Source organism: Arvicanthis niloticus, chromosome 17, assembly GCF_011762505.2.
Source record: "Arvicanthis niloticus isolate mArvNil1 chromosome 17, mArvNil1.pat.X, whole genome shotgun sequence".
Classification (NCBI taxonomy): domain Eukaryota; kingdom Metazoa; phylum Chordata; class Mammalia; order Rodentia; family Muridae; genus Arvicanthis; species Arvicanthis niloticus.
The window spans coordinates 59,835,314-59,858,159 of NC_047674.1; the positions used below are offsets into that span (position 1 = coordinate 59,835,314).

At 42.4% G+C, this 22,846-nt stretch overlaps 1 protein-coding gene across 3 annotated transcripts in view; it reads right to left on the reverse strand.

Annotated features, from left to right (window-relative positions):
- Satb1 (SATB homeobox 1) overlaps positions 1–19,456 on the reverse strand; it is a 94,071-nt gene extending 74,615 nt beyond the window's left edge. Inside the window, exon 1 of one of the 3 annotated variants that reach the window (XM_076915398.1) lies at positions 19,438–19,456. The gene's annotated coding sequence lies outside the window, so the exon portion shown is untranslated. Of the gene's footprint in view, positions 1–12,669; positions 12,830–18,743; positions 18,895–19,437 lie in introns of those variants that run through there. The other 2 variants (XM_076915396.1, XM_076915397.1) reach the window with 2 other exon arrangements.
- Positions 19,457–22,846: the final 3,390 nt, after the last annotated feature.

Below are 22,846 nucleotides of genomic sequence, written 5' to 3' on the forward strand. Positions count from 1 at the left end.
AAACCCGGGCTGGAGGGCCGGGATCGGGGGAGGGGCGGGGGCGGCGGCGGCCCGGGAAGAGCTGAGTGGGGCGCGCGCTGGCGGCCGGGCGCGCGAGCATCCGTAATGAGCCGCGAGCGAGAGGCGGGCGGGCGGCCGGCCGAGTGTACACAATGCCCGGCGGCCCGGGGCGCGGGGAGGACGCGGGGGCGCCAGGGGCAGGTGCGTGCGGGCAGCGCGGAGGAGGGGCGACTCGGGGACCCTGAGCGCCCGGGAGGGACGGGGGCGGGGGCGTGCAGGTGTCACTCGAGGTGGGCAAGCAGCGAGTCGTGGCTGGAGGGAAGAGCCCGGCGGAGCGCCTGGGTAGTAGGGCAAGAGAGGCGAGAAGCCTGGTGACGCTCGCCCTAGTACTTATTCTCAAAGGAATGTGGTCTCTAAACTGCCAAGAGTGACGTGCAGTAGCAACTGAGTAAGGGCTTTCGGAACAAGTCAGAGCCACAGACACTTTGGACTTCTGAAACACGCGGCCCGTAGTGCTGGAGTTAAACTAAATTTGGGTCACTGGAAACACACACCTGACTTGCTATTACAAAGGAAAAGATGTCATCACTTCTTAAAATACTTCCCATCGGGCGAATATAGGAAACTTTGGGTTAGTGAATTCATCTGTTGTAGGAATAAATACTTTTGTCATCAGAAAAAGATCTCCGGTTACATTATTGGTCATTATTACACAGTATGACCTTCTTTAGATAATTTACTAAATACAGTCCACATATAAATGGACACTGCGACATCTCACCTAAGTTTTTTTTTTTAAATGCATCTTTTAATCACTAAGGTTTGTCTCACCCGAAAGCAGTTCATCAAGCAAGAGCCGAGTGTTGTATTTTGAAGAACTGTTTTTGAAGAATGCAGTAGTAGGGGAAAGATATGTAGAACAGAAAAACACTGTGTGATACATTTTTTTTTTAAGCAACAAGTTAGGACAACCGCAGAGATAAGGACGAGATATGCAAATGAAGCTTCTCAAAGCGACCAATACACTCTCAGGCACACTGTTTACACTAGAAATCTAAAAAAAGCAGAAGGTAAAGTAGGGGAAATTACTGCCTCCTGGGGTGGGGTAGCGGGTGCAAGTTTAGGAGCACAAAGAAAATAGATTGCTCCAAGAGCACCCAGGTTCGACCACAAACCGGAAAGGTTAGTCAAAATTGAGGAAGGCAACTGTGAATCTTGGCACCAAAGCCTTGAGAAAGAAAAAAAAAAAAAAATAGAACATGTGATAGCAAGGCAGAAACATACCATCCAAAACAAGGGAAGTTTAAACCACCTTCACCACAAAGGGTAAGAGTACATTTTTAAAAGTTGAAATGTGTGGGAAATGTGGAGGCTATTTACAGTATAATAATCAATAAGGAAAATACAAATGCAGCCAAATATAGCAGTTGTGTGGGCGTCTGTATTGTGACTGGAGGCTAAACTTATTTTGAAAGATATTTGATATTTAAAAGAACAAACATGATTATCTTGATAAGAACAATGTTGTTTTTCAATAGGATACATTAAACTTTCAGTCTCCAATGTGGATATCTGAATAGCTCTTCATTTTGGTAATGTCTGACATGTTTCCCTGAAACCTGACCTTTCTTAGTAGGAACAGTGTGTTCTAGTGTCATGCTGGATGAATTAATAAACAATAATAAAAAGAGAGAGAAAAATTATACAGGCCTACAAAGGCAGCAATATGTCACTTGCTAATGCAACTCAACTTCAATTGAATTCTTAGGGAAAAAAAAAGAAGGAAGGAAGGAGCAGACTAGCTAGCTGTTGGTCAAGACAAATTCTGAGCTAAAAGACAGGAACACTAAAAACAACAAAAGGTTTCTGTGATGTCATATTACAACAAGGGAATGAACATACTACATTTCTCCGATAATTTTATACAAATAAATATGACAAAATGTCTCCTGATTGCCTCAGTCTCCCGGGGACCTGCTCCATGCTGATGTAACCTGGGAAATTTTAATCTTAATAGCACCTTTTACTCAGGAACCACAACCTATTCATGAACAAAAATCATTAAAGTATGGAATAAGGATTAACATGGCCTTGGGGGAATGATGGAATGAATGAGCATAATGGCATGTAAAAATGACTTTATTATAAAGAGTAACAGTGTAGGAAAATCAGCAACCTATTAGTCATGCACATACAGTCATTTTCCTAAAGCAATTATTTTCTTAAAGAATAAAGTATATATATATGTCTTTAAAAAATGACCTGGGGAGAATGGAATATAGGCTGAGACCTAGTGATGTGCCATACTGACGGGCAGTACTACCATACATGCTCATGAAAGTGTGTGTATGTGTGTAACCTGCCTCTTTAGAAAAACTCATTCTAGGTGCTAAGTAATCATCAGTAAAATTCAATCAAAATAATAAGAAAAAAAAAGAAAGGAAATTATATCACCTTCCAAGATCTCAAGGATTATAAGCGGTCCTGTTCAGGACAAAAATACTACCTGATTCTACAGGGACAGCTTATCTTTAGCCATAAAGATACAAACAATTGTTGAAAAAAAAAGTTAAAATAATATTTATAAATCTTGCTATCAAATGGAGAATTTCAGCAGCAGCGTAAGTCCTGCAACCGCAGTGCATGAACTATTCAGCACGTGGATACCGTCAAAACAGTGCATCAATCTCTCCCGTGGAAAAAAAGGCATCTAAACTGCATACACAAGGGAAAGGAGCATGAAATATAACAAATACACAAGATTTAAAAAAAAAAAAAAAAAAAAAAAAAAAAAAAAAAACTTCATGAAAGGACTGCTGCGTGCTTCAGATGTTCTCCGAAGGCGTTAAGACACATTTAGAGTTGTGAATGGTGTATATACGCTTAATAAACAGAGAAGGCATTTAGACCCTGAATGCTTTCAGATACCGTGGTTCTTCTGGTGACTGTTAGGAACGCAGCACTTGCTAGCATAAGGACATGGTTTGCCTTGGTGTTTACCTTTTTAACTTCAAACACGGTTGGCTGTCTCCACTCAAAGCACCTCCATCTATGCAACATGTTGCTTGCCACGTCAACTCTTTGTTTTTGGCTTTGGCTGCAGGTGGTGTCTTCTAACGCCTGAGTTTCTGGGGATATGGTCTGTGTTGGCCATGTAAGGATATCCATTCCAGGCCATGATTTGCTGTCATGCGTCTCATTTTGTCTGTCTGGGATGTACTGATTTCTACATGTTTCTTGAATGGACCAAACACCACTTTGCTAGAGCAGGGTGGCAAACAGTGGGGCTGCAGCCCCAAAACAACTTCTTCAAAACATATTTTTGTGAGGAGATACAATATCCTGTAAATATATGCAGCCTCTTATCTCATATCATCTGTGACCAATATCATGACAACTGCTTACAGTTTAAGAAAGCAGCTACTTGCTATGTCTATGTCTACATGTAGCTTTATAAGCTACATGGTTTTGGAGGTCAAGGAAGGGCATATACTAACTGACTTACTCTGATATCTGTGGTTCCTGTAGCCAACTTGACCCAGCCTTGAACTTGGGGAAGTTCAAGTGCACTGCCTCATAATTTTCCCATACTAAAGTCCTTGACTAATCCTACAAGTTATGGGCCCTAGTGTATATTCTTATAGCAATCTGCATTTCTCCTTTGTAACAGTCACCACCTAACCACCTGAGTGATTGTTATTAGTGGAGTGAACATCTCCCTTATCAGGCTGCAAGTCCTTTGAGTGCAGAAGTCTCCACTAATTACTGTAGATTAAGAAGGGAATGCAGTATTCTTGCAATATTCGCATTATGACTGCACAGAGAAGAGCAAGAGCCCTCAGTGTCCTTTGCAACCAGTCTTCACCATTAACTGCACTGACTGCTTTTTCCGTATTGCAGGAGTGAGGAAACAGGAATAGTGCAGAAGGTGCTTACATCACTTAATTTTCAATGAATTAACATTACATAAAATGTACAAGTTCATCCCACTTCAAGTGTTCCATGGTCCCACGTGGCTAGCAGCTCACACAATGGCACAGTGCAGATTATACAACGCTTCCCCGTCACTCAGAAAGTCCTATTGGACAGCATTTACCTAAAGAACTCTGGTAAAAGATGAGTCCAGGCTAGGATCAGAAGGAAGCTTAGAGGTGCTGACTGGCTTTCAGACATTCTAATGATGTCTGAATGGAGATCATTTTCCATTTTAAAGTTAGCCCAAAGATCTGTAATGTTACATGGAATGAGACTAGTGTACCACTGAATACAAATTTAAGATAGCTTTCCAGACATGCCCACACTTGGGAGGGTCCTGTAATACATTTGGAACAATGTGCAATTACTATATATGCTGTTCGCTGTGAGCAATACCATATACACACCGTTATAAGACACACAGCCATTCCACCCTTACTCCAGCTTCCTGGGATGCTAACACAAATCCCCTTAGCCATGGAGTTTTATAATGTAGATACTTAAACTGAGAGAGTACTCAGTTACCGAAACCTGGTACAGTATGCTCCAGAAAAAAAAAAAATTAATGAAAGGCTGGAAAATGTTGGAGGAGAGAACAAGACATGATAATGAGGCCCAGGATTTCAATGCTTTGGGACTTTTCCCCACTCAAGGAAGCCAGTTTCAGTTATAGCCAGACTGACAGTGATCAAAAGCTGTCCCCCAACTCCTCTGAGATTGGATGTAAATGCTCAAAGGTAACTTAGGATATGTTCTCCGCAAGTCAGTGTCACAGCAGTCCTAGCTAGCTAGCGTGGCTGGCAAGTCAGCTCGACCTTTACACCCAACAAAAAGGAATTTCACTAACAAGGATTTATTGAACAGATTTTTTTTTCCCCAAAGCTACCTTTCCTTTCACAGACGTCAATATAAACCTTTCATGAGGCATAGTGGAAATAACTTCATCAAAATTAGTGTTTCTATCTAGACCTGGATCTAAAATGGAGTAAAGATCAGTAAAGATTCCTGTAGTTGCCACTAAGTCTGCCTAGTATAGGACCACCATTCTGCCTTCCTTTCCAGGTGCCCGGTTTGATTTTATGACTTGGAATAAACTTCAGGCCCCTTTTCTCTTGGGATCCTTCAGCTACCCCTTTAACACACAGCTTAGTTTAGCCTTGCTGTCCACAACCTGGTACACTGTAGGGAAAAAATGACTACACTGTGACTATGACTACAGCTAAAGCTACGGCTATGACTACGGCTACGGCTATGGCTATGACTACGGCTACGGCTATGGCTAAGGCTATGCCTTTTTCCCCTTCCCCTGCTTTTCTATCACACTACACATCCTACCATCTCTGTGGCGTTCATGTTCTATACTGGTATCTCCAAACTGCAAGGCTCAGAGCATCCTAAAATGTATCACATGTGCGTATCTCCCTGGAGTCTTTCACTGTGCCTGCCACCACAGGAAGAAAGCCCAGAACTGTTTGCTCGAAGGAGTGCGTAAGAATTTTAGGATAGCAAGGCGAGTATTGGGATCGCAGCTTACTGCAATTGAATACTTGAAGATGTGTGAGTCTGGCAGTGTTTTTAAGGTTCGCAGAATGTCTCTGCTAAGTGCTCAGATCTGACATCCACTGGTGTAGGCAGTATTTTGGACACAGAGGCTCAAACAGACCCATAGGACACCCCTGAACTGAGTTTTTTAACCTAATCCTGGGGACACTTAGAAAGGCAGGTACAAGCAGTGAGTGCTCCAAAACTCAAGGAGTAGTTGTGCAGGCATTTGTTTGAAACAGACAGATAAGGGGGTAGGAACAGGATATTAGATCACTGAGTTGGTAAAAGGGGGTAGGCTGTCCAAGGAACCCTGGTAAATTAGCATTTGGGCACTCGCTTGAGATTTACTGGGGTGCCAAAAATCCTATCCAGGTATGTGATTTATCATCCCAGACATAAGCGACTAACCACAAAATTACACATGGAAGCTCAGTTCTGCAACCAGTCTATTATTTACTGGAGCCAGAACTATCCAAGTTTCCTCTACACCCGCCCCCACCCTCTTTTTTTTTCCAACACAGTTGAATGTGATTTTTATTTTCCCTTCCTCCTTAACCACTATTTAACCTTGAGTGGGCTTTTCTAATAATTAAAACCTTTTTCTTTTTCTTCTTCTTTTTCTTTTTCTTTTTTTCTTTTTCGTTTTCTTTTCCAGCCTGTCACTGCATTTGAGCAGAACCGAAGTTCTCAAACTGTACATGCCCTGGATGCCTTGACAATAACTGAGGGACACTTCAACACTGATTAGGAGGGCAGGACTCTTGGGAAGCTGGAAGGTCTCTAATTACAATGAATTCCGACAGCCCTTCCCAACCTTTAGCCAAGACATACCAATCAGACTTCCTTAGAGACGTGCATATTATCATTATTATTATTATTATTATTATTATTATTATTATTATTATTATTATATGTTTTCTGGGTTACTTGCAGGGATAAAAAGTTTAGTTGTGGCAAAGGAAAGCCACAACCTGGGATAAATCCTTCTCAGCTGGAGGATAATCCGACCCCATTTTAATGCTTGAAATTTGATGAAGCAAAGGTAGAGGTTAGTTCAAAGATAAATGCTATTGGGTTGATGGAAGAATTCAGAAGAGCTGGTGGTAACAGTTGTTTATATAGGTGGATATAAATATAATCAATGTCACTAAATTGTATCCTCAATATGATCAAAGTGGCATGTTTAGGTTAGATATTTACCACAGGAAACAGATTTAAACAAAATAGCAGAGCAAACCAATTAGCTGTTCCTAAGTGCAGGAGAAATACATCGCCATTAACACGTCATGCCAAGCTTCAGAGAAACAATGGGCTCCAAGACACTGGACAAGCTATGCCTGCACCAACTTCCCAGGGCTTTGTCCTTACCTGCCAACAGCCACAGTCCAGTCTGTAACAGACAATTGATTCATAGGATGAGTGTCTGACCCAAAAGATAATTAGTCTGCACTGGTAATCACCAACCAATATCTCACCCACTCTGAAGGTCCTCCAAATGCAAGATGATACTGCTCTCTTTAACAGTTACTCAACACAAAGCCTTAGCAACGGAGGGAGAGAGGAGAGAGACTGAAAGAAATGAGAACAGTCAGTCCAAATATTCTTTGTGTATCTTTCTGAAAACCATAATGATTATATTCACAAAAGAGCACATCTCCCCTCGATTGCTCAAGTAGAAAAGCGTCCTTGAGAGGCTGGCACAGATGTAATAATAATCTATAAATTGTTTGCATGTGATGACTTTAGACTCTATTTTTTAAAACGAAGTCCTTAAGTCTAAATTAAGTAACTTAAATCTAGGCAGTTACTTCTCTGGTAGGTCAGTGTAGTTAACTTCTAATCCAACAGTTACAAACATTCTTTCCTATGCTATGCTATCCTGGAGAGAGTGTTATATCATCTATTTCAGGTGATCTTATATTATAGACTTTTATATGGTGAAATTTTTAATGAACTGGAAATTATCTTATAAATTATATTTTACTCAAGTTCATATTTATATAGGTGTATTTTTCTGATGTGCATGACTAAGGAATATTAATGTTGTGAAGCTAAATTAAAGATATATTTATTATGGATAAAAGCATTAATTCTTATAAATAGCTTTACAGAAGACCTAGTTACCTGTCTTGAAGGTGCCTCTTTATTAACATGCTTATTGTGAAAATTTATTAGATAAGTAACATAGAATATAAATTTACATTTAAATTTCCTGCTGATAAGAAGCAAAAAGTTTGTAAATAATACTACACTATACCTCTTTTAAAAGAACTAGAGAGACTTGAGGCTATTTTTTAATTGTTTATTTTTATTTACTTTGTAAAACATTTTTTATTTGTACTTTTATATATAAACACATGTGGGAGACAAACAGCTTATTTGTAAACAATGTTGATGGGGACCAGCTTTTAACAGTCTGGAGACTATGCTGCTTGATGAATGGTCAGTGCCGACTCTTCTCCCCTCACTTCTGTAGTAGAAGCAAGGCTCAATAGTCTCGGGACACTGAGTGAGATGAACTTCTTATCTCTCCTTGGGTAATTAAGGCCCTTGAAACCAAGCCTTGAGTTCACTTTGTATGAAGGGAATTTATCACTAAAAATTTACAAAGCTTTAAACAAATGTATCTTTGAAGCTGGGAAGAACCACAGTTTCAGACATGAAACTAACTATTTATGGTATCCATAATAAATTTGAAAAACCCAATGGCTTGGCCTAAATTCAAGTATGTATAAACATCGTGTGTGTGTGTGTGTGTGTGTGTGTGTGTGTGTGTGTGTGTGTGTGTGTGTATGGGAGCACGCGCGCACGCGTGCACATACATGTGTATGTACAAATGTATATAATGTACATATGGTATAACGTGATAAATGTACAGTTAACACTTGCATAACATGCAAGAATGGATTACTCAATTAAAAAGCGGGGCACCATTGTTTTCATCAGAAACCCTTTAAAACCAACAGTTAGTGTAATACCCTATTATTAAGCAACTCCCACAGAAAGACTATCTGATACAGTAGAAAACAAGAGAGAAGAAAAGCAACTAGGTGTGGGTCTTCCTTCCCACTGTCTAGCTGAGTGGCCATTAGCTAAGCATGGTTCCACATCTATAAAACAAAGGGACAGAAGCAGATGTTTAGGGGCGGATCAAGGTGTCTGTGCTTTTACATTTAATGTAAAAACTATGCTCACTTTAAAAGGGAAATAAAGACACAAGGAAATGTCTCACATGCTATATTAGATGTTTATCTATATATAAGAGACAGGTGTCAAACAAACAAATTAAAAAAAAAAACACTAAGGCATAGAGAAACTTTAACTCACCAGATTCCATCTGTTACATTTGAATTCATGCATAATTGATTATCCATGACTGGTAAGTTCTTTTCTCAGTAGCCGTCCACAGTTTTCTAAACATTATGTATTAAATCACTACTAAAGTAGAAGGCATTTCAGAAACAGCAAAGCGGAATAGGAATATTTTAAATGAAAAATTACATGCTGGTTAATAATAATACAGCTGACCTATGTTTAAGGGAGAGAAATTTTAATCATGTGCATATTAAATATTAATAACCTATTCTGTTATTGTTATAATAAGGTTAAGTAGGCTTCCCCGTGCTTAAGGAAAGCGAGAGAAGGAGAAACACATAATAGTACAAAAGGTACAGAGATGAGAGACAGACATAAGGAAAATGTGTCAATAATAAACAGGAGGAAATGAGAAAGAAGAAGAGGATGGAGGTAGAGGCTAATCTCTATGTGTCATTATGACTGCCAGAGTACTGGCAAAGAAGCAGCATCCTTTTATTTCAATTTTAATCATTTCTGAATTTTAATACCCAGCTCCTTTTGTAATTCTCCTGGCATTCCCCATATGCCTCCATCCCAGCCAAAACACCAGTGTAAATTAAATGGCAGCCAACCACACTACTGATGTAGCCTTCCCAAAGAACCTACCAGGTGACCAAAGGCAAAAAACAAAAAACAAAAAACAAAAAAAAAAAGAAAGAAAGAAAGAAAAAAAAAGAAAGAAAAGAAAAGGTAACCCTACCTTACATCCCTCTGGACCTCCCTCCAGCCAATTAGCTGGCTCGATGTCTGCTACTTTCTTTAATTTTGAAAAGGACAGTGGTTAGGGAAGCTACAGAGAGAATCATTTAAAAAAAATCAAGCAAGCCAGTGGTAATACAATAATCAGTGACCATCAGGGCCTGGAAAAATGAGTTTGCTCTCACTGGCACTAAGGAGCATCACATGATTATTTAATTACAGCTCTAATTTTTGTCTCGTGGATGGCAACATATCAACAATTAATAGGGCAGATAGAGGAGAGTGTGTTTTTAAAGAGACAGAATGTGTGTGATAATGCAATAGGTCACACAGCAGTGCACCACTTAAAGCACATTTTTTTGGTGTGTAACTAAATAGGAATGTCTTGCAAATAGTCCCACGCATGCTTTAAAAAGATAATAAAAATTTTAAAAGAAGTCTCTTTTTTAGATAACTTTCAAAGAATGCCTGTAACCTTTGCAAAAGTTAACATCCAGCTAAGAGCCCCTATTGTTGACGCCTGTGTGTGTTTTAAGGAGTGAAGGGAAAGTCCCTCATATAAGCACCCCAAATTCTATCCTATTGGTACATGAGGCACATAACTACAGGGATTTTTTTTTTGTCTCTGTGCATTCATCATGGCTGACATCTACATGATGTGGTCCTGAGAAAACATCACTGTTGTTGGAAAGAGGGGATCGAGATCAAGGACACTTGCACCCCTCTGCAGCCTGATGCTGGGCTCTGGAATACCAGCTAGACCCCTATGTGCCCAACTACAAATGCAGGGCAGTGCTTTGGGTTGATTCTGGTGAAGTTTGTTACCACAGCCCAACATCAAAGCACCACGAGGCTAAACAGAGACTTGACATAATCCTAAAGGAAAGCTGGTACAGATAAGGCGGAAACTCTAGTACTGTTGTCCAAAACACAGCAGAGGATGGAGGACACACTTAAAGAAGGAAAACATTAAATAATCTACCCGACTGGATCACAGGAGGATTAGATAATCATGTATCAGCCAAAAAAAAAAAAAAAAAAAAAAAAAAAGAAAGAAAGAAAGAGAAAGAAAAGTTTAAAAGAAAAGTCTCTGTTTCAACAAATCTTTGTCAGCACAAGCTATGTTCAATATTACCCAATTATTAATTTTGTCCTCCTTAAATGACTGCTTACCATATGCAAGACAGAGAATGTGAACTGTCCATTCAGTCTCCTATTTTATCTGGTGCAGAAATATAGCTTATATTTAATTCCTTTTTTTTAGTTTAATACCAATACCTTGTATGATAATACATAACAGCAGTACCTACAAGCTTGCTGAAGTAGGAATGAGCCTGTGTTTTTAAATGCTATATTATGAGGTTACAAGGTCCACAAATCCATCATGGGAATTCAGTTAACCAATCCACAGGAAGTATTTAGGTATTAAAACCCTGTGGTTCCACTCACTGATTGTTTTGCTGTGACAGAAACCATAGCTAAAGCGTAGGTTTGAGATTTAGGCAATAAAATCATCACTGTGGTCGGCTGTTCAGATATATTTCAAGTATTGGGTTATATGGAATTGAAATAATACAGTTTGACTACAGAACATTGACTACGATGATCACACACACACACACACACACACACACACACACACACACTTTTATCAGGCTAAATCAACTCGATATGCTTCTTATGGTCCACGTTGGTCAAAGTCAGAAACAAGAAAATGTGGACATCTCAAAATACAAGATGGACACGCTAATGCTGGGGAACAGAGGCCACATCTAACGCCAGGAGTAAAAGCCATGGAGCCAAAACTAACGGAGAAGGGAAAAACAAAGGCATTCCATAACTTGTAGAAGTTTTTAAATTAAAGTATCTTAGTAAAAACCCTAGATGATTCTTGACCAAAAATGTGACTCCATACATTTGAAAAGGTAATTTTTCAAGAATCTAGCAAGCAGCAGCTTGTATCCAAAAGCATACATCATTCTTTCTTAACATGGTTGTTAATATACAGTTAACACGTCTCAGAAAAAGGCTGTAATTAACCGTCTACTGCTCTAATAACACTAATAAGCATACAGTATGATTAAAATACAATGACTCCATACACACTAAGGCTGTCATTTTTAAACTTTTAAGATAATGTTCTAAATTGTTTCTTCGTCCTCTTAAACCATCAGAAGAGTAGCTTGCCTCTAAGAGTTTTTGGAAGCACAGTTGTTAAAATGGGGTTCCTGCCTCCCACAGACTAGAGAACTGGTCTACCATTAAGCAAAGCATCTGTTGTCTCCCTTAGATTATTTTGTGGATACGTCAGAATCTTTGAAAACATAAAGCTGTAAGCACTTGTATATTGTGCTTTATTCACTAGTAAAATACTTTCTTGGCAAAGGAATGGCTTGCTAAATATCAAGAATCGCATAGAATTAATTGTTGTTGATCGCCAATGATTCCCACTGTCTAGTTCACTGGAACGGGAAAACCCAATTGCATTCAACATCAAACAGCTAATTGTGGCTATAATCTACTCAACGATACCTTCATTTCAAAAAAAAAAAAAAAAAAAAAAAAAAAAACTATCTGCATACAGTGAGTGTTATTTTATTTATAAATTATAATAAAATATTTAGAATATAAAATTTCTTTTACCTTAAAGTCTTTAATATACTAAAAACATTTAAAAAGCCACACTGTCATTTACACCCTTTTAACAGCACAACAGAAAATACTGAGTAAGATTACAGAGGAATCTATAGCCATCAGCTCTAGCTTCCAGGAAAACTGCATCTGAAGAATTCTCCACCACATAGATGACACACTCGCTGTCTTTTCTTTAAATACCTAAAGGAAAGGTCTAAGAATTTCCCTTGTGGAGACTTCTAACACATCTCAAGACCCAACAATGAATGCTGAATGCACACTGAAAACCTGTCCAAGTCCACAAATCACCTACAGCGGAGAAAAAAAAAAAAAAAGCAATATCCCACAGAGACAAATGTCCAACTACATCCCCAGAGCAATATGCCTGTCAGTTACTGTGGCTGCAGCCTGATTCTCCACATGGAACTGAGTGCCTGTAGTAACTTTTCTGACACTTACCCTCTCAAATACCAGAGGCTGGTCTCCGGAATCCAGCCCTAGAAGAAAAGTCTTTGATGGGGTGACAGTGCGAAGTTCTCTCTGGCACGTTAGCAAGGCAGGCTCGTCCCAAATGAGGTGGTTACCAGTTGCCTGGGAAGCAGCTGGACCATGTCTGCAGATCTGAGGGTGTGCCACAAATCAGGTCATAGCTCTGAGTAGAGTCCACCCCCTTCAGCTGGGTAGAACGCCCTCTACTTCCTGCACACCTAGGTGGGGGGAGGGGGGATGAAGGGAGCAGCAGAGGAAGGCTGGCTTAGATCCCCAGGCATTCTAGTAAAGTCACAAGCAGGTGGAGCCAGACATCTACCTCTTCTGCAAGGGTTTCCCCTCATTACTGGGACCTGCACCCCTAGGTACTCAAAAATGTGTTCAACAACAAGTGGGCTCCCAAATGGGTGATGGCAAAACAAAATAATAAACATGTAAATGTTTTATCCAGTAAGATCTTCCCTCCTCTGGAAACAGAACAGACTCTGAGTGTTTGATTACAAGCTACTTCTCCACTAAATGTCATATAACTGAACCAAATAAATTCCATCAGAAAGCAGTGGTGTAGACCCTGGGATGTCAGCTAACTGCTTTTCATCTCTCACAGCTGAACTAGATCCCCGACTGACTGAATCCCATCCTCGAAAGTCCATTGAAGGAGGAGGTAGTTAGAATTACTATTACACACCTTCAGACAGCAACAACTGTGCAAGTGATACAGAATGACTTGAAGGAATAAAAATAGGCCAATATGCTAGAGAAACGCTCTACTACTAAATCTCACCCGGAATATATATACACACAATCTGTATCTATTTACTCTAAAATGAAATATCTGATCTTAAAAAAAGACTTTAAAAAAAAAATAAACAGCAAAAGGTACCGTTGGCATAAGATCAAAGTACAAAATAACGTGTGTTAATGTATTGATCACACTTTATGAAGACATCAAGTTTAAACAGACTCACCATTGAGAACAGCAGTTAGCAATGTTATATAAATTACCACGGAAGATACTTTTCTTTGGGAGAGCAGAGGGAAGAAACCTTGTGTAACAGATTTGATTTACATGCTTGCTGCATGAAGACCACAGTCTGCTCCCGTGTTTGTGGACTATGTGGTTAGGGACTGACAACTGTGTACAGCCAATACGTTCCAGAGTTCCTTAGACAATTTAAACAACAACAAGCATTTTCTCAAGTTACCCATGAGTTTGAGCATTCAACTTTAGCAGGATTTTGAGGTTTCAAGGGGACCCTGAAAGAGAGGGACCTTGAATTGAAGAAGAAACATGGATATTCAGTATTATAAAATAAAGGTAGCAACAAGCCTTATTTTGAGGATGGCAGATTTAAAAAAAAAAAAAAGGAAAGAAAGGAAGAAAGAAAGAGAGGGAGGAAGGAAGGAAGGAAGGAAGGAAGGAAGGAAGGAAGGAAGCCTGTTTAGAGCAAAGCTAAAAAGCAATCACCCAAACAGTAAGCCCTACTTTACAGGCATGTTTGCAGAACCACATTAAAAACTGAAGCATTCCATCCAAGACCAGGAAGGGAAGAGCCCTTATCACAGACGTAATTCAAGGAATCAGATAGTTTGATCTGTTTGGAACTTTGTAAAAAGTTAATTTAGCAAACGCATACTTGACTCTGCTTGAACACATCTGTCCAGGGGAGACCTAGGATGACTGTGTTCAGTGGCATGCCAGCGAGCTGGGGGTGGATGCTGCCGTGGGGGTGTATAGGAGCGTTCAACATCCTTCCCAACTAGTCTTTGCATGACAGAAACTGAGAACAAGAAATGATTCCTTTTTAGAGTTTTGCCACTAGGGAATGGAAAGAAAGGCCCTGTCAACCCCTTCCTCCCAGCCAGGAAGAGTGTGAATCCCTGGGTTACAGCCCAGGTAGATATTAAAACAGAGACAGAGCCGTTATTTAGTGGTGACAGGAATATAAATACGTGTACTAACCTATAAACTGGTATTTACTTCAGGAAGGTAAGTAATATTTTTCCTCTGATTGCTGAGCTGTCAGTTTAATGCAGCGTAAATAAACAGTAGGTGCCTGCTAGCTTGAAGTAGGAAGTGCTCAGAGGAGCAGATTACTGAAGCCTGGTGCTCATCATGCTGAAACATAACTTTCATTTTACCAGAAAATATACCCTACTGTGGGTTATTTTCTGTGCCTGATCTATTAATTAACTTAACTCTATTCTGTCAAAATGTAAATCAATTTATAAAAAAAAAAAATCACCGGAGTTTAGAATATGAAAACCGAATCAATTTCAAAAGCAAATACTAAAAAGGAGTGCTTCGTGTAATAAGCACAAAGTATTTAAAGGCAAAAGGGATAGAGAACATATTTTAATAACAGAACTGAATAACCTGAGTTATTTACTTTACTCAAAATCCTCCTCCTCTGCTAATTAAAAGCCACTGGCACCTCTAATATTCTGTCACCTTATGCTAGTGTGGTCTTTTCCATATACATGCGTAGTTTGCTCTCTGGAACATGTAAAAGGAATCCACTTATAGGGATTAAGCTGTGCTCTCTTTTTTCAATAGGAAGAACTCTGACGACTCCCAAGAGAACAGCCAGCTCTGATGATAGCTTCCCACATTCCTGTACAATGTGGTTTTCTTTCTGTTTTATGTATGGCACCAAGCTACTGGTATGTGTAGCAACTGATTTTTTCCCTCATATATGGGTGCTGAGAAAAATATTTTGTGGTATCATTTTAAATGAGAATTCATCTAAAAAGTATAAAAGGACACTTGGCAAGGTTTCTCAGGTAAAACATGAATACAGTTCTGACAACCAATCAATAATTTGCAAAGGAAAAAGAGGGCTTTTTTTAAAATATTTTTTTGCATTCAACTACAATGTCTAGACATAATTAGAAGATTGATTTAGTCATATGCATTTATGTACTTCATCAGTTTCAAGTACTAACACAATATTAATTGCAATCATACAAGATAACATGTAGGGAAGAAATGGTGTGTTTATACGCAGGGCTTATCTATGTATGTCCTGTTTAGACATTTACAGAGTAGGTAAAAACCACTGGAGTGCTTTAGAGAGTCCCTGTTAACATACCCATGTTGTGTTTAGCTTAGCACTGTTTGTAACCAAAAGATTTCTACAATAATGAGGAACAGGTGCCTGTCACCTGACCTTTTAGGCCTAATTTACAACCCACAACCTGTCACATGAAAAAAAAAAAAAAATCATTGAGATTCCCTCCTAGATTTTCAGACCTTGCTAGTCTAATGTGGTGTTTCTCAGCTATCACTCAGCAGCAGCATGTCTTGTTCAGTCACAGGTTCATATAGCTGGCAACAGGCTTCTTTGAAGAATAAACCAATATTCATTTTGTTGTTGCTTTTGTTGAAAATGCCAAGAGACAAGGAACTACTTTTGTAGATTATCAACCAAAGAAGAATATATTAATTTATTACAAGGGAACAAAAGGCATTCCTTTTGAATACTTTTACATACAAAGAACTATTATTTATTACATATTTCAGCTTGTGGGAAAGTAAGGAATGCATTGATTCTGGAAATAGCTATGTGGATTTGGGAAGTTCTTTAGGTCTTTATCATTGTTCTCCCTCCCCTACCTCGCATCCATTTTAAGAAGCTATTACTACAGGGAGGAAATCCCTATTTGTTCTTTTTTCATCCATCATCTGTATTCATTATTCAGAAAGGAAAACAAAATTGAGCAGTGATTTTATTTCTCTTGCATAACCTTGTTACATGTAGCCATATTCAAATTTAACAATGCTCTGTATTTTATTGCTACTGTTTACAGATTATGTATTACATATGACTTAACAATTCTACATTTAAAATATTGTTTCCATTAGAAAAAATGAACTAATAAGTGTCAAATGGAGATGAAGAATAAACATACTTGGTATATTTATAAGATGAGGTCATTTAAAATGCACACAGACAAGATGACTATTTCGCTACTGTTGCATGTTATATAGTATGCACATTGCTTAAAGTGTATGTATTTAACAATGCCCTTAACCAAGTTAATTAAAGTATTCCTGCCTGGTAACTGTGTGAGAGCTTGGGAGGTAGTGAATGATGCTGCCAGTTACTTCTGCTAAGTTAAGTTGAAATTAAGCACTTATTATAACCTTTCCTAACAATGTGAGAAAGACTGAGTAAATATATTAAATTTGTTTCACAACAGATGCTTGGGTTGTTAATATTTAAGATGCCTATTCATGCTATTCCTGTCTGCACATTTGTCAAAAATGTAAGCTTGAATGCTAATGTTTGCCAGCAGACTGGAGCAGCCAGTGTATGCACTTACTACTGTTCTACAAAAATTAATATGCCATAGAAATAAAGAACCGCTGCTAAGTCATAGCACGAGTTCCACATGCGAGATTCATAAAGGTTTTTAGAGCCAACACTGCAACCCTGGCTTTCCTTGGATTTAAAGTACGGCCATGACTTACATTCTATCTCTATCTATCTATCTATCTATCTATCTATCTATCTATCTATCTATCTATCTATCCATCCATATATCTATCTTTCTGGAGAATCTGACTACAAAATAAAATTTCACTCTTTCAGAAAATCCACTCTGGACAAGGTGTAAATTTAAATAAAGTTTGGAAGGCTGAGCTACCACCAGGTGCAAACAGTGTAAGATCCCGGTACTGCTTAAGAACAGAACCTGACTTCTGGTAGAGAGAGGCCAGACTCTTGTTTATTCCCCTCTTCTGTCTTCTTGGGAAAGTGGGGTGCTGTGGCCTCCAAGGATACAAACATGGAACCCCAGCCAATCAGTCGGTAGCAGAAAAGGTTCTCTCTAAGGAATTAGGTGTCTTCCTGTCCCTATGAACAAGTGAAATCCAAGTCTTAACCCTGGGAATCCAGCACGCCTCAGAGAAAGTTCTCCCAGAAAGGGCGCAGAGGTCAAAGTTGTCAACCGAGCATTTTGAGAAATGACCCTGTGGTTGACATCTTGTTAAGTAAAACCTGGCCCTAGTAGAGGCCAGGGCCCAAACCTCTACCCTGAGCTCTAAGCTGCTGACCTCTCGGTCTTTTGGGATCATCCTGTTTAGCTAGCGCCTTTTGCTCGGCCATGCACACGCACGTGTCACCGTCCGGACCTGCCGCTTGCCCCCTCAGTCCCTTGCATTAGAGCTTCCCAACCCCAGTTCGGCCACCCTGGGAGCTCTGCAATGGAGGAACACTGTAGAAGGCCGCCTCTCTAGGGTGTGAACTGTCTCGGGGAAATGAGGAGTTGACCCCGGGGCTGCACCTGTGCGGCCACAGCCCCAGCTAAGACACCACGTACCTCCCCGCCAGTCCCCGGCTTCCCGCCCAAGCCCAAACCCGAATCACCCTCCAGGACCAACACGCGATCGCCGGCGTGGGCTGCACGAGCGCTGTACTTCGGCTCTCAAACTCTAGGCTCCAACTTGAGCGCCCAGCGCCCGAGTGGCTCCCGGGATAGAGAAGTTGCCACAAACTTCCCAGGCCCCTCTCCACCTCCGCTCGCCACCAGCAAAGTAGGGCTGGCCGGGAAAGAACAGGGGGAGATGGGGTGGGAGAGGATGCTGAGTGAATTCTAGATCTGGAGCACGACCTTTCCAACTCCACCCGGCACCTCGCCGCCTTCCCAGCACCAGGGCTCACGGAGCGGTTCCCCTTTCCCCGCTCGCCCGCCGAGGGCTTCCCCCAAGCGCCTTCGTCCTCTAAAGCGGGCCATGCCCACGACCTGGAGGAAAGTGTCTAACCAGGGATTGCCGGGCAGGTGTGCGGGAGAGGCAAGGACACCAAGTAAGTCCGCATCCCGGCCACGTCCCTCACTTTAGCAGCCCAGTCCTCCCGAGTGCCTGAGCGCGCGCGAGAGAAGGGCCAGAAAGACCCCGGCACGCGAGGGGCGCAGAGTCGCCCCAGCCGGGGCCACTGAGAAGTTTGGATCGGTTCCGCATCCGCAGAAAACGGAGGCGACCGGAGCAAGAGACCCAGAGTGGGAACAGCATTGACAGGGAGCAAAGAAGCGGGACTCACTCAGGCGTGGAACCGGGGCAGCGCGGGCCAGCGGTGCGGGCCGAGGCCGGGTCGGCTCCCCGCGCGGGCGCGCCGGGCGGCGGACTTCCCGGGCGGCGGCTGCAGCTGCTGCCACCTCCCCGCCGCCGAGCTGGCGGCCGCCGCGGAAGTTAATGGCAACTTGACTTCAAGTTGTCTCCTCTCCCCATCCGAAGTGGGCGTTTAAAGGGGGCAGAGCGCGGCGAGCAGCGAGCGGGGAGCGCGCGGGGCCGAGGGGGAAGGGAAGGGGCGGGGGCGGGGCGGGGCGCGGGAGGGGGCGCGGGAGCCGCTCGGAGCCCGCAGTGTAGAGCGCGGCGCGGGCGATCGGGGAGCCCCCACGAGAGCCCCCCAACGCCGGTCGGGGGCCGTGCGTGCCTGGGGCGCCGCGCACTCGCCGCTTGCCCGCGTGGGGGGCTAGCGGACCCCACAGCGGGAGCGACCGGGCCCGGCCTGCCTCCCCCGCGCCCGCGGCCGCTTCTCCCCCTGGCGGCAGGATCCTGGGCGGCCGGTGGCTCCGAGAGCGCGCAGTGGAGCCCGAGCTGAGCCGAGCCCGAGCCACCGCAGCCGCCACATCCCTGAGCGCCGCCGGGGTGCAGGGTCGCTGCGGGAAAGCGACCCTGCGGCCGCCAGGGTAAGTGTGGGCGAGCCCCGGAGCCCCACCGCCCCGGGCCCTCACCTGCACCGCCCCCGCCGCGCACCCTCGCCGCCCGCCGCTTCCTCTTGTCGTTGTTTGCCTGGGCTTTGGGGGTGCAGAGCGCGGGGCATTGGTGTGTGTGCCAGCGGAGGAGGAAGTCAGGTGAGAGGCCTGAGCACAGCCCCCGAGCCCCGCAAGCCAGCTTGTGTGGGGTGTGTCGCTCCCCAGTAGGGGTATGCGGGCCAAGTTTTCCCCTCTCTTCAATGTTTGATGGATATCTTTCCTAGAGGGGACCTCCTTCCCTTCAAGCTGATGGGCTCTCCCTTCTTCCCATCCTCTTCTCCTGGACACCCCGATTGAGAAACACATAGTGGATGGAGGACAAGGGGGCCTCTTGCAGACCCCCTTCTCTGCCCCAGCTATTTGTATCAATGTCGTTTTCCTGTCGGCAGCTGTAGGTCGACGCACCCAACCTTAGGGAGATGCTTAAGCAGATGTCCAAGTCACCTCTCCCACCCTGACCCACCCAAAAGCTGGGGCAAAGAGGTAAAGAAATGCGGATTTCGTAGCAGGGGAGGCAGGGCCCAGGGACCTTTCCAACTGGTGAAGCTCCAAAGAACTCTGAAAGATCAAACTAGCTGGAGGCTCGGGACCCCCAAGCTAAGGAGAAATTGGACACTATCAACTTTAACCCACTCCACAGCCACTCCTACCACCACCCCCAAACCCCCAGCTCTAAGGAAGCTATCAACTAACAGGTCTTTTGTTTCCTGTTGTGTCGCCTTTGGGAAATTTGCATTGAACGTGACGACAGAAAATTACTACTGTTTACTCGAAGTTAAGGGGGTTGCAGAACGAAAACAGTTTTTTACTTTTCTCTTTGTGTGTTTGGCAAGGAGTGGAGCTGTTAGGTTCGTGGCAGGAATTGCAGAAGCTCAGTTGTAAAAATAAGGACTGTAGAACTGCCTGGGTCTGTTTTTAGCAGCTGCACTTTCTTGCGTTCTTTCACATAAGGCTTGCTCTCTCATTAAGTCCCCATAAATAATTGTACGTGGAGTGAAGGCAGTCAGGGTGGCAGGATTGAGATTGCTAGGAGTTCCATCCCTCCAGCGCAGAGCTGTTTGCAGGCGAGTTCCTGGAAAGTGACTGTGGGCTGAGAATTCAGTTTTTCCTAAAAGCTCCGTCAGGTCCTTTTCTGTCGGTTGCCTATGAATCAAGCATGACAAGTAGGTGACTAGCGATTTGAGCCTTGGTAGCAAACACGTTGATGGTGCAGTGGGCTTTTTTGTTTGTTTTGGTTTTTTGTGAGGTCATTCTAAATGAAGCAAAATGATACAGTACGGGCTGCTTCCTGAGAGCCCCCCTCTCCTTGTCTATCCTTGAGTCCCCTGGAATTTTCCAGTCATTTTTTTCAACTTTTCTTATTTTAATTCAAAAGGCCATACCAAAAGCATAAGGATATAAACAAACCATGAACTGGTGTTCATTTGGGGAGCTACCTCCTCCTCCCCCCAAGACAAACAGCCCCCTGGAAAGCAAAGCAAACAGCTATGAGTGATTACAAAGAGTAAAACATGAGTTTCCCTTCCTGGCTCAGTTTTTCCCTACAAGTCCTGGGTGACATCAAGTTTTCTTGCCTTGATTTGCCAGAATGCTGAATTGTCTAGTACCAGTGTCTCCACTGAGAAGAGCAGACGAGAATGGAAGCTGTACCTGCTTAGCCTTTACTGGTTATTAGTGTGAATGCCTGAAGTTGAAGCTAAACAGAAACCCAAAAACTACATTAATGTTTTCCTCTTTATGCACTCATATGTTTACCCAGCTCAGATTATCAGCTAGACCCATAATTTAGACTAAGATCTCTCCTGACTTAAAGCAAGAGGACACTTTGCTCCCACCCTCCCGAATTCCCTTCTCTTCTCCTTTCCTTCCATCCCCAACAGTCAGTGTCTAGGCTAAGTGTATAGGCACCCACACTAAAGTGGCATAAATTCACACGGAAACACACACACACGTATACACAAACATACACGCACACAAATCTGGGTCTAAGATATTTTGTTATAGGAGCCAGCATAAAGTGGGATAATTATGTTTAAGGATACTTTTAATCATCCTATTTTACGTGTGTAGGTCTTTTGCCTACATGTATGTCTGCTCATCTACATGCCTGGTACCAGTGGAGTTCAGAAGAGGAGATCTGTACCACATCCCCTGGGACTGGAGTTACAGATGGTTGTGAGGTGTCACATGGGTGCTGGGAACTGAACCTGAGTTTCAGGACACACAGTGCTCCAGAGCCCTGAAACATCTCACTAGCCCCAATTACAATTTCCTAACAAATACAAATGTAGGGTAAGAGATTGAAAGACACATAAATCTGAAACATATCAAAATATAGATAATAGGAGTTATTATCAGTAGCCTCTGAACTTTTCAGAAAAGAGGGAATATAGTTTTGCCTTCTATGCTACATACAAGGAATGGGATGAAACAAGATTGGCCTTAGTGGGTAAGAAGCATGAGACTGTGAAATGACAACTGGTTTGGGTGAAGGCTTTGAGTAAGATGTCCCCTTTCTGACTGTGGTACAGCCCTGAACATGCCTGGTCTCTAGGGCTGAGGAAACCAGGCCTGTGGTAGGTAGAGGCGTTTGCCCCCAAACCTACCCACCTGAGTTTGGTCCCCAGGTCCTACTTGGAAGGAGAGAGCCAACTTCTCAAAGTTACCCTCTGACCTCACTGCAAGAACCAGGCCCACCCACCCATACAATAAACAAATGTAACTTTCAAATTTGTTTTTTAAGGAAGGGAACACAGATGGAAGATCTGGGTTAGATGTTATTTTCAGGGCTAATTTGCCTTGTCAGACCTTTACAGATCATTTAATCGGATGTCTTAAGTGGATGCCCTCATAATGGCAGGGATTCTGGGTTCAGAGCTTACCACAGAACAGAGTTCAGTTCCCACAATATTTAGTGTGAGAATGAGTAAACTGCAAAGTCATTCAATCCATCTTTGTGGACTTGTCTTTTTTTTTTTTTCTCAAGCTGTACAGAATCGGTGTACTTGAAACTCACAGCCATGATTTATAGTCTTGCGTTTGTAACAGAACAGAGCGAATTTGTCAGGATGGGCTTTTGGTTTGAGTGACAATTCGGATTTCTTGTAGCCTGTGATCAGCCACAAGTGCTTTTCTGGTCTGTATCTCTTTACTCCATGATTCAAGCTAATGGAAGTCATAGCTTGAAAGTTTCCTGTACAAGGTTTAAAAAAGGTCACTCTGGAGGGTGGCATGCTGGCATTGTGAGGTGACATACGTGATTGGGTCTCTGCAGTACTCACGTGGCTTTATGGAGTCATCACATGATAGTGCCCATTACCTTGTGCCCAAGAGTAGGGAGCTGTGGTATTCAAGACACAGATCTAACGACTCTAGATTGGTGGTGCCT